This window comes from Periplaneta americana, chromosome 15, assembly GCF_040183065.1.
Source record: "Periplaneta americana isolate PAMFEO1 chromosome 15, P.americana_PAMFEO1_priV1, whole genome shotgun sequence".
Lineage (NCBI taxonomy): Eukaryota > Metazoa > Arthropoda > Insecta > Blattodea > Blattidae > Periplaneta > Periplaneta americana.
This window is the reverse complement of record NC_091131.1, coordinates 121331107-121343697: the sequence shown is the minus strand read 5'-3', so window position 1 is coordinate 121343697 and position 12591 is coordinate 121331107.

The following is a 12591-nucleotide window of genomic DNA, read 5'->3' as shown; positions in this document are numbered from 1 at the left end:
TTTTGAACTTTGTACTTCAAAGGCCGTACTTTTCATGTGTATCTTTTTGGTATGTGATGTATTATTTCTGGTTTTATTATTTTAAAAATGCATCTAGTTGTATTTTTAGTTTTTATTGTCATCTGATTGCATTCTAAAATATCCTCATTTCTCCAGTATATGGATTTTTACAAATTGGACTTTCTATCCAATTCTGCGCTTAGGCATAGATTAGAATGTCTCCTGATTAATTATCTGATTGAGGTTACCGTCTTCCCCTGTGTTTTCTCAACTGTAAAGTGATTGTCGTGTAATTCTGTGCGAATATTCATACTCGTCTTATCAAATATCACCTATTTCACCAACTTTAGATAATCTAGCAATTAATACAGCTTCATTAAATAATAATTACGAAGATAAATAACCGAAGTAAATGCACTTGGTTTAGAAAGGGAGCTGAATGCAAGATAACTTGATCGATTATATCCTTGTAAATATTATCGTGGAGACAGTTTTAAATTGTATGTGTTAAATATTTGTAAATGTAGTTTTCACTGTGTTAGGCGCAAGAAAATGTTTTTACACGTGTTTAGAAAAAGGACTAACTTCCTCAGAGACACATTTTATGTAACCGAATTTTTATATAAATTCGCATTGGCCTGAAAAAATTTCGTTCTGTAATTGGTACGATGTTACAGAATATAAAGATGAAACTTTTTAAGGTAGGATTTATCCCACTGTTACTCATCAAATATTAGATATAAATGCTGTTACTGTACTCCAACTGTGAGAAAGTCTCAGGGGAATGAGATGCAGCGGGGTAATGCTGTGAATGAATGTTGATGTCATAAGATCACACGTGGGTATACGCATCTCCATTGGCTAACTCTCAAAGCACAAATGATAACACTGATACATATTTTTACTACCCTAGTTACCAAATTAGATCACTGTTAATCTCCTGATCTTTTAATCCCTCCATACAGGAAATAACATATGCAGAAGAGGGCATGTTTTTTAAACTGACATAACGGTAATATTATCTATCTATACTTCGCTCCAATAGATGACGCAATATTAAGCACATTCCTTTCACGGTTAATCTCTTGATTGGAGAACAGTATACGGATCGTTTGTTATTTACTCCGTTATGAGAAATAGGTGATACGAGAAGTTGGTATGTCTGTAAGCTTTCAACAGTCGCAGTTTCTTCAGTGAAAGGGAGATATCACCAAAACCATCATATTTGACTGTATGTTTTATGGAGCTTGCATTAGTGTTGGCTTTTTTGTTTGAGATCTTCGTATGCTTGCTATACACATCACTTTTGCATGATGCACAGACTTAATTATTTTTGAACCATTTAAAGTGACAGAACCAGGAAGCTCTGTACACCTGGAGGTAACACTACAATCATGAGACTGAAACTGTGCGACACTACTAAATGTTTCTGATATGATAAAATATACGAGTTGATGACAATTTTACTGTGAAATTAACTTTACAATACAAGTTAAAAATTCCTGCATTAAATCCCCAACTGGTGAAATTTATATCTGATCAGTTGATCAAGAAAGGCTCTGCTGCTGCTTTGGTATGGACTGGTGTTTCTGAATATACTCATGGAGATACCTGGACATGGAGGAAGATCAAGTTCTCTGCAAAATATTTTAAGTACCTGCAGTAAGGTTTGTATGGTGAAAAGAATTTGAGAAGGTGTGATATGTACTTGATGGTAAAATTTGGTGGAGACTATATAGGCCATAAGGAATTTGGTGAACACTACTGACACAGTACATGTATAGTTCAAATTCTTAAACAAGACAAACCAATTATACTTTTGTGAAATTTCTAAAGACAAATGTCTGCTGGATTGCCTAAAATCTCGATCATCTCTGAAGGTTTAATTCTGTCTTGGCTAGTTTTTGGCAGCTTAATTCTTCTAATACAAGAATTTTGCGGGGAATGCACTTGATACTATTAGTCCTCCTCTAAATAAATTCCTCAGAACACACTCAGCACTAGATTTCTGTGTGAACAGAGAGAAGATAAGTGAACACTGTCGAGCACTACCAGTACTGATGAACACAGGCTATTAATTTGTAGATTTCCTATACTGAATAAAATGTATGACTGTCGTATGTGAAGTACGTGATGCCCAGGGAGATGTACATAGATATTACAACGTGATTATTAATGAAATGCAGGTAGAGGAAAGTGCAGTATGCAGTAATAACCTGCCCTAAAATACAGGGTAGATCACTCAATTCCAAATTGTGTAGGAGAAATCTGTAAAATGGAGATATTTCTCATTTTACTTTTTACAGGCCTCTTGGATATGCAGAAGTTAGGTGTGTTTTATGTGCACTCAAAAACTTAATGTGTGAAAATATTTATGCAAAGGTATACTGTAAACGAGTTCAAATGTAATTTTCTTCAGAAAAATTGAGTTATATTTATTCAGCACTATAAGATAGTTGATCTGAGACTGTTCTGATTTTGTTCTCCATTAACAAGTGCATTATAAAAGACCACTAGTCAAGCTGAGTGACTTAAGTTAGAAAAGCAACTATGAAGGCTGGATGTGAATGAGAATTCAGATTGCCAGCTGGGTGTGTGACCAATTTATTGTCGGACCTTGCTGGCCTGAATGAAAATGAATGTTGTCACTGTTACATGTTTCGCTGCTCAGAAGTGATTAATTCAAATCCTATGGGATGAAGTGAATTCAATTTCGACTTTTTTGAAAGAATACAGTCTTAACAATCGTACCCATAGTTACTACTATTGTAAGTTCTGGGCCTAGAGTAACCAACATTTCCCTCTAGATTTGTACATCAAAGCTTACATAGCTGAGATAAAAGCAATGAACTTATCTGTTTTATCCTGTTTTTCGAACAGTGAAACAACATCAGGTTTCCCTATAGACTGCATATCTGCTTTTGAGGTAAAAGAATAAGGTTAACACAGTCTAGTATATAAAGTTGCGAATGTCAATATGTAGTAAATATGCAAACATTAGATAGTTTCTCACCACTAGGATCGCTAATATCGCCTCATTACAGGCAATGCAAAATAGAACCGTCACAGTCTGTTGTTTCTGGCATCCTCAGGACTCAAGCTTCGTGACTATATAGTAGACTGTGATGTTAATATCTTTATGACCTTCCCTACCCACTGCAATGGTGGATCCCGTTGTGTATACTGCAGTTATTGCATTCCTACATAACTAATAGAAGACAATATGATTCCTGGAGGGGGAGGCATTAAGTCTGTCCACAGCTTACAGTATAGAAACAATGATATTTTCCATTTCTTGAGGACATTTGTATTGAAAGGAAAGCAGTCTACTTAACAATGTTTGCTAAAGTAATGGTACTTCAACCCTTTCGTTTTATTATATATTGAACATTTTCGCCTGAACTTCGAGTTAAAGATAAATGTTTTACAGTTGAGGAATAAATTCTTTGAAGTACCGAAAAATTAGTAAAGGTGCATCTGCACAGTTCAATTTTTCATGCACATACACATGCAATCTGGGAAGAATATTGAAAGAATCTAGTTTAAATGCCTGGTCAGTTAAGATACATGAAGATTTTTTGTTTACATAGTGTGCCGTTTTGAACGTCATCTTCACACACACACATATATATACCGGGTGTTCAGTTCAAAGTGTGTCATGGCTCGCTGTATGCCGTCATGTGGCTAGCCGATGAGCCTAAAGAATTCAATCTTCCTACACTTCCGCAGAGGTGCATAACCTATGAGGCAGACAAGTTGCCTAGCAAGTACGGCGTTCATTCTGAAGAGTACGTACCGATACGTACGGTAACGCCGGTAGTGGCAGGAATGTGAACTGTTTGGAAATATGTACTGTCGGGATATGGGGAGAGGGTTAAAACGATTACTTACATATTTGTTGCCATTAACTTCGACGGTCAACATGGACACGGAGCATTTGATTTGTGTTGTGGAATGTTACCGTACGCAACCGATGATAAATACCCTGCGTACGACTTGCCGGCGCAAAACACAGTTCGAAAGAGGTTATGGTAGCGTACAGACCGCCATCTGTTGCTACGACGTTCAAGTTATACCGTACACGTTCTCAAGTTCAGATTGAAGAACGCCTTAAATAATAGGCAACTTCTTTAACATATAAGCTGAAACTCGCTTCAAATCGGTGACCCAACAACAGTGACGTCATGACACACTTTGAAATGAACACCCTGTATACTGTATATAAAATATCATTGGTGAACGGGAGAAGATTTCGGACAGAAGACGATGTGAGATAATAGATGACATTAAGATATAATATGGATGATATGCGGAGACTAAGAGGAAGGCAGAAAATATGAAAGATGGGTTTGCAGTGAAAGGCCAGAAAACTGTGAATGAATGAACAGTTAGAGATGTGCACGGGCTGAACTCGGGTTGACTTACTTCTGGACCTCTCTTTAAGCGGGTAGGGTACGTTGCGTCATCATCTCATGCTGGCGTCTATGGCTGCTACTCTCGCAGGCTAGAGTAAAGCACACTGTATACGTGAAAGGGGTAGCTTACCGATGCAGAGCTGTACTGTTGTCAATTCAGTAGTACGGGCAGTAGTAACATGTAAACAATTTGATCTTCCTTCACAGTAACTTGAAGTGAACGAAAGGTAGCCTACTATATATTAAATACCAACGTTAAATTATTATTAGAACGAAATGCTACGATGGTAACTACTATGTATAAATAAGAGTACTGTGTATAAAAATTAAATTTTAAGTTGTGTTGAAGTTAAAAAGTAACATTATTATTACATTATTATTATTATTATTATTATTATTATTATTAGACTTCGTTGAATTGCCACACGCAGCATGCAATCAGGTTGCCGATGTACGGTAGTATAGAGGAGGTGAGCGACCGCCCGGTCTCGTAGTATAAACAGTTCATGTTAAGAGTTGTGACCGGTCCAAATAGAGCAGCTACAGCTAATGTATACCTATGTAAGCACTTGTTTTTGCATTACTGTGGTTGGAATAGTCAAAGCTTAACATTTGTTCAGTGCAGACAAGAATTCAATCAAACTACAATGAGAGTGTTGCTGTTCCAAACAATTGCCCCTGGAATACCCCTACACCCGCAGCCAGTCTTGATCCGTTAGAAAACGTGGTTGGATGCTGTTAATTATGCAGAATATTACGGCAAAATAATGGAGGTAATTGATGCATTGGATAGCACAGCCAGTTCCGCTGTTGCAGCTGTAAAATCATTGCCTTCTGAACAGCTATTGGAAGATATTCTGTTTATTGATTCTAATTTTAAAATCGTGTCCAAAAGCATCACCCTGTTAGAATCGTCTAAACTACAACTCTCAGGAGCTCTTAATATAGTGTATGAAGTATCACAAACCGTTATGCAAAATAACAATTCATTAATTTCAGAAAAAGTGAAATGTAAGTTGAGAAATATTATTGCTAAAAATTCTGCCTATTCACAATTTCGTATTATAAATTATGTACTATCAGGTCACGATAAGACGTCTGAAGTTGATGTACTAAAAAGTAGTGACTTTCCGTTCTTCAAATATGCACCTATTATATCGTATGATATCGAATGTACATTTTCCCAATATAAAAACTGTTTAAGTGACCATCGTAGGAGGTTCACTTTGCAGTTGCTCAAAATGTACGTAACTCTTCACTGCAATGCACATATTCAAGGATGATGTGAGTATATTACATTAAATTTTAAGAGTTAATATATCTCATTATAAAATAATTTTGTATTTACATGTTTACACATTTCCTATTTCAAAGATCATTCATTGTATTTCTTGAATGCAGGATACAGGTTTTATTGTAACCGCAGTATACTACTCGGTGCTTACATCAGAGGCATACTTGATCCTTTGCACGTCCCCTTCTCATGCAGTCTATACCGCGTGCGCAGTAAACCTTGCGATTCTCGTGGCAATTCCACGAAGTCTAATTATTATTGTTGCATGTAAAATATGTCTTTGCTTTACGTTTGTACGGGAACGAAAAAGAGAGCTGGAGTGATACTGATGTGGAGGATAATAACAATAAAAGATGACTATAACGAAGAAGAGAAATATTCATTGCCACAAGTAACAACTTAACCACAATTTTCGTCCACAGATATAACGTCCACTCCAAATTACGTTATCGCCCAAAATGCCAACACGAAACTGATGAAAGGGCATCAGGATGGGAAAAGACATCAAACGAATCGATAGATGTGCCTAAAGCATTGCTCATGGTTGTAGAGATTATAGGGCACGTCTTAAAGCGTCAAGTCCACACCTGTGGAGTAACGGTCAGCGCGTCTGGCCGCGAAACCAGGTGGCCCGGGTTCGAATCCCGGTCGGGGCAAGTTACCTGGTTGAGGTTTTTTCCGGGGTTTTCCCTCAACCCAATACGAGCAAATGCTGGGTAACTTTCGGTGCTGGACCCCGGACTCGTTTCACCGGCATTATCACCTTCATTTCATTCAGACGCTAAATAACCTAGATGTTGATACAGCCTCGTAAAATAACCCAATAAAATAAATAAATTAATTAAAGCGTCAAAAAGGACAAGACGCGCAAGTCTCCAGCGAGTGCAGTGTTTCTGCGTCTGTTGTATCTGATATCGACATTAAAATGCATCGTGAAGTATAAGAGCAACCTGATAATACGATTCGTGTGCCCAAAAGTAATGCGAAGCTAAAATAAATCGTAGCATTTGCGCTGTATTCGATAGAGCAGGATGTCGAACAGCGCTCTCAACCTGTGAAACGATTAATACGGTTTCCTACCGTAGCTGAGCTGAAACTACAGTCAGTAAGGTCAATCTGAGCTCTCTGTAGCAGTGTTCTGTACGCAGTGTGTTTTTCAACTCTGGCGGCTGGTATGGATATGAAACGATGATTCAATAGTGAGTGGATAGATAAATATTAATTTATCAGGACGGAAAGGCACATTGCTTAATATGTATAAAGGAACTTGGATACCTAAGCCATCATAATATTAAAAGGAATTTTAATCCAACACATGCAGAAGCTTACGGACCAGAAAAATTATCCGGTTCCACTCCTGAAAATGCTGTAGAGAAATTAAAATGAAAATTGAATTCATAAAACCTTCCATCACCATCGGGTGTTAGTAGAACAAGCTTGGTTCGTGCTAGCTACAAAATTTGTGAAATTATTGCAACGGCTTTAAAGCCATTTACTGACGGAGAATTTGTGAAAGACTTTCTCATACCTATTGCAAAATAGATATGTCCGGAATATGTTAATGATTTTAAATCTGTAAGTTTGTCTCGTAATATTGTTGCAGAGAGCATATCAGAAATGGGAGATAACTTTGAGGGACAACTGATAGCAAGAATGAAAATTTTTTTCTTGGTACTGACTAGCTCACTAGAGCAAAGATACGACGCAGCTAGCTATATTCATAATAGGTGTCGATTCACATTTCAATGTTCATGGAGATCTTGTAGATGTCATTTCACTGGAGGATCGAACTCGAGAAGATATTTTTTAATCTATAACAAAAACTTTGAACAAATTTCAAATCACGCTAAAAGTAAACAGTTTGCGTTTCTGAACTTCAAGTTGCACTGCTACAACACATAGGGTAAACATTGGTAATTTCGTGGCAGTGGTTATTTCGTGATACTTTTTCTTTGCTCTTTTGTGAACTAACCAATGGTGTTACGAGATCCAAATTTCCGCCAAGGGATTGCATATGTTGTCCAGTTTCCAGAAACATACAGCTAAGCTTTGTGTGACTATTGTAGTTGCGTCAGTGAGCTTTTATGTTTGGAGAGAGCAAGTTTGCGTCGACTTCTCAGGCATACAAATTTTGTGGATGTTTGTAATTACATTACAGGCTTATTACTAAAGGTAAGCATATGATATTTGGTACAAAGATTTATTATACTCGTATCTTCATGAAATTTTAGGAAATGTTTATGGAATTTTAGATAGATCTGTAGTCGCCATATAGGCTTAGCTTTACTGATAGAAATCTTAGCTGTTTGAGGCGAAATTTTGTTGAGCATTAAGTGTTACAATTTTTAAAATAGTATAAAATGTATTACAATAGGAATTTTAGAAATCTCAAGACAAGATGTGATAACAAAAAAGAAAACGGAGACGCAATGGATTCAGTGTAGCTTCTGTTTGATTTGTTATCATGCTAAGTGTCAATGATAAGTGCTAGATGACTTGCAAGAATTGTGACAGAAGATGGAACATGGCTCCGCAATTTTGGACCGGAGACAGAGGCAGACAATGGAGTGCCATCATGCAAATTCACCAAAGAAATAGAAATCCAAAAGTACACCTTGAGCAGGAAACGTTATGGCTACTGTGTTTTTCGATTCAGAAGGACTCTTGCTTGTGGACATCATGCCACACGGAACCACCATTAATTCTGACGGATATGTTGCAACTCTCAAGAAACTTCAAGTTCGACTGAGTCGTGTTCGACGACATCGGGAGAAGCAGGATGTTCTGCTATTGCACGACAACGCACAGCCATATGTCAGTCACAAGACCACAGACTAGATCAGAAAATTTGGATAGACAACACTGAAACAACCGCCTTACAGTCCTGAACTGGCACCGTGCGATTACCATCTCTTTGGTAAACTAAAGGATCCCTTCGCGGAACGAGGTTAGAAGATGACTCCCTTGTGCACGCTGCTAAAGAGTGGCTAAGACGTGTTGGTCCAGACTTTTACCATGCTGGTCTACAGGCCTTCGTTCCTAGGTTACGTAAGGCAGTTGAAAGGGACGGGGATTATGTGGAAAAGTGACATTTTGTTCCTTAAGGATGCATCTACATTCTGTGAAAATAGCAAAGCTGTAGGATAAAAATATAATTTTTAAACAAACGTTATGCATTGCTGTACTTTTGGAGTTACCCTAGTAATATAGGCTATAGTAAAGTCCATAATAAAAGTGTTCACCCTTTCAGGGCAAAGAAGATCCCTTTTCAATTTCAATTTTTACTTTGATTTCATTCTTATTATGTGTTGATATGTATTTCTATGTTTTCTTGCTATGAATATTAGACGGAATTACTATGTTTGAAGTCTTGTAACAATAAATGAGAATTTCATTTGACTTTAATGAATTTTTCCACAATTCTTCTACCTCTCACGAAATTACCAAGGTTATCATGAAATAACCAACCTTTCAGCTTAAGTTGTAAAAGTGGTTTTTGGCACATATTCAAGAACGTATATAACCTTTTATGTCTCCAGATTTGTACAGCAAGTTATCGTCTTTTAGATGAAAAAATCAGAATAAGGCTATATTTACACATTTGCATTTTAAATTAGTTTTCATGAAATTATCACGAAATTACCAATGTTTACCCTACACACTAAGTTGATATTTTAAACATGATATTAACAACATTATTATTATGATTTATTTCCGTCACCAACAAACAACATTCATGGAATGACTCACTAGATAAAACGCTATTGATGTTATTGTTATTATTATTATTATTATTATTATTATTATCATCATCATCATAATCATCATTCATCCTTATGTAGGCCTACATTCTTTGTTCATCAGAGTTCATCAAGTGCAAATCTAAAATGAGCTCAATCAGTTAGTAAGATGTATAAAATTTATCAAAGAAACAGCCGCAGCTCCACACCTGTGGAATAACGGTCAGCGCGTCTGGCCGCGAAACCAGGTGGCCCGGGTTCGAATCCCGGTCGGGGCAAGTTGCCTGGTTGAGGTTTTTTTTCCGGGGTTTTCCCTCAACCCAAATATGAGCAAATGCTGGGTAACTTTCGGTGCTGGACCTCGGACTCATTTCACCGGCATTATCACCTTCATTTCATTCAGACGCTAAATAACCTGAGATGTTGATACAGCGTCGTAAAATAACCCAATAAAAACAGCTGCCGCTTTAGTAGTTTCGCTTTTGTTAACGATCATTCGCCCGGTCTGTCTGCTACCTGTGTTCAACCGTTGCACAGTAAGGGAGGAGTGAAGGCTCTTCATTTCACAGCTCGAGAGCGCTGTTCGACATCCCTACGATAGAGCCTAACCCCGTGTTTTATTTTAATGTACAGCTGTCAAAAAAAAAAAAAAAGTGGCCGCACTCGTAAACAGCGAATATTTTCAAAGTCCACTTCGGGTCGCGGCGATGTTACACGATGCATGTGCTTGTACAAGCAGTTCCGGAACTATTATCCACATCTGCGCCTCGTAGACCAGCGGTAGAGTGCTTGTTTAATGATTCAAAGGTCGTGGGTTCGGGCCTTCTTCAAGTTTTCATTATATTTTTTAATCGTTCTTTAGCAATGTAAATAATATTCAAATTATCATTTATATCCAGTTATCGTTCTTTATGGATATCACGTTATTTATATTTTGTTATCGTTCTTTAGAGATATGAATAAAATTCAGGTCATCATTTGTATTCTGTTATCGTTTTATAACGATATGAATAATAATAATTATTATTGTATCTCCAATGGGGGTTAGCCCTATTTTACATATGTATGTTAGGGCTATAGTTTTATACACAAAAAAGATTAGCATAAAGAGAAATGGAAAAGAAAATTAAATTAGCTTACGCGATGTAAACAAAACATAAACAATCCGTAAATTAGGCATTACGATTGCAAAACAAATATCAGTTATCAATTTGAAACATACAAAAACATTAACAACACACATACGTAACACTTCTATAACACAAATATGCAGCTTTCCGTACCATACATCATAAATTAATACACAATACTCACACAAACACAATCAAACTATAATTACGACATTGCGACGACATCAAGCATCCCATAACTGACTCACATACATAACAAATCAAGCATCCGTTACAACACATACACTTCAACATAGTAACCACACTTTTAAAAGTTACAAATTTGGCTCCAAGAAGAATAAATAGGACACTGTTACTAATTACTATTCTTCTACAATTTCTTAAATACGTCTGTAATAAATCTGTGAAATTCCGATATGAATAATATTCACGTTTTTTATATTGTTATCGTTCTTTAGCGATTTAAATAATATTCAAGTTATCATTTATATTATGTTTTCCTTCATTAGCATTATAAAACAATATTCAAGTTATTTATATTGTTATTGTTCTTTCGCAATATAGTAATTAAACAAACCGATATTTATCATTCATATTCTGTCATCGTTCTTTAGTGATACTGTATAAATAATATTCAAGTTATTTATATTGTAAACGTTCTTTAGCGATATAAATAACATAAATTTAATATTAGGTTTGGAAAAATCCAGTTGCATAATACTGGTATTAGTTTTTCTTTTTGTATTATTACATACAATTGAACCACAATAAAATGAAAAGGAGTAACGAGGAATTGAACCTGAGACGTTGACATCTAAATTCCGACGTTCGTCCGCTGAGCTACGAGAGCAAAAGTGTGGAAACATTTTCGGAAAAATTGGCCCAATCACACTCTAAGATTTTCTGATGATTCGTAGAAGCTAGTCCAGGATGCGGGGGGCAAAGGCTAATTGAGATTTCTCGGTCTCTGACCGGGTCAAACATCCTGATAGAATTAATATTTAACCCTTGCCGTGACTTTCGGTGAAGTCCGGAGGGCCCAATTAGTCAAATCCACTCTCCTCATCTCCACGCTTGGGCCCCCTGGAATTTAATAAGATGCGAAAGAGATAGTGGTGTGCGGAAAGCAACGGGATGTTACCGCATTTAGGCCTATCCTTCCCAAGAAAACTGCAAACATGAACAAAGGAAGCTTTTAATAGAAGAAGAAGGATCTTCTGCGGACCTCTGGAAAAAGAACTAAGGAAGAGACTAGTGAAGTGCTTTATGTGGAGTGTGGCATTGTATGGGGAAAGAACATGGACATTACGACGAAATGAAGAGAAACGAATTGAAGCATTTGAAATGTGGATGTGGAGAAGAACGGTGCGTGTAAAGTGGACAGACAGAATAAGAAATAAAATTGTGTTTGAAAAAGTGAGTGAAGAAAGAATGATGCTGAAACTGATTAGAAAGAGAAAAAGGAATTGGTTGGGTCTCTGGTTGAAAAGAATAATAGACGACATTAGGATACGTGGATCATATGCGGAGACTAAGAGGAAGGCAGAAAATAGGAAAGATTGGAGATTGCTGGGTTTGCAATGAAAGACCTGCTCATGGACAGAACATTTATGTGTGTATGTTCAGAATGCCTGGAATATCGTGTCTAAGAACAGTCTCTATTTGCAAAGACTAGTCAATTCCATGCCCACTCGACTGCAAGATGATCGAGATAAGAGGAAGATAGACTAAATATTGAATTGTGGCTTTTTGTTTTGTTTTTTGAACGCTTAATTGTTTGAATGTTTTAAGGCCGACGCCAGTAAATTTGTTATGTTTATGCCACGAAAGATATTTTATTGAGGATAAAATCTTTTTTCTTTCCATTTGCAGCCACAATATCATAATGATAAAGTCGTGGCATAATATATTTGAACCTGATGTTAATTACTAAAATAATCATGAAAGAGAAAGGAGCCATTATGTCTAGTTTGTCTCTCTCAAAAACAGAACAAAAAGGACATAAAAAGCAC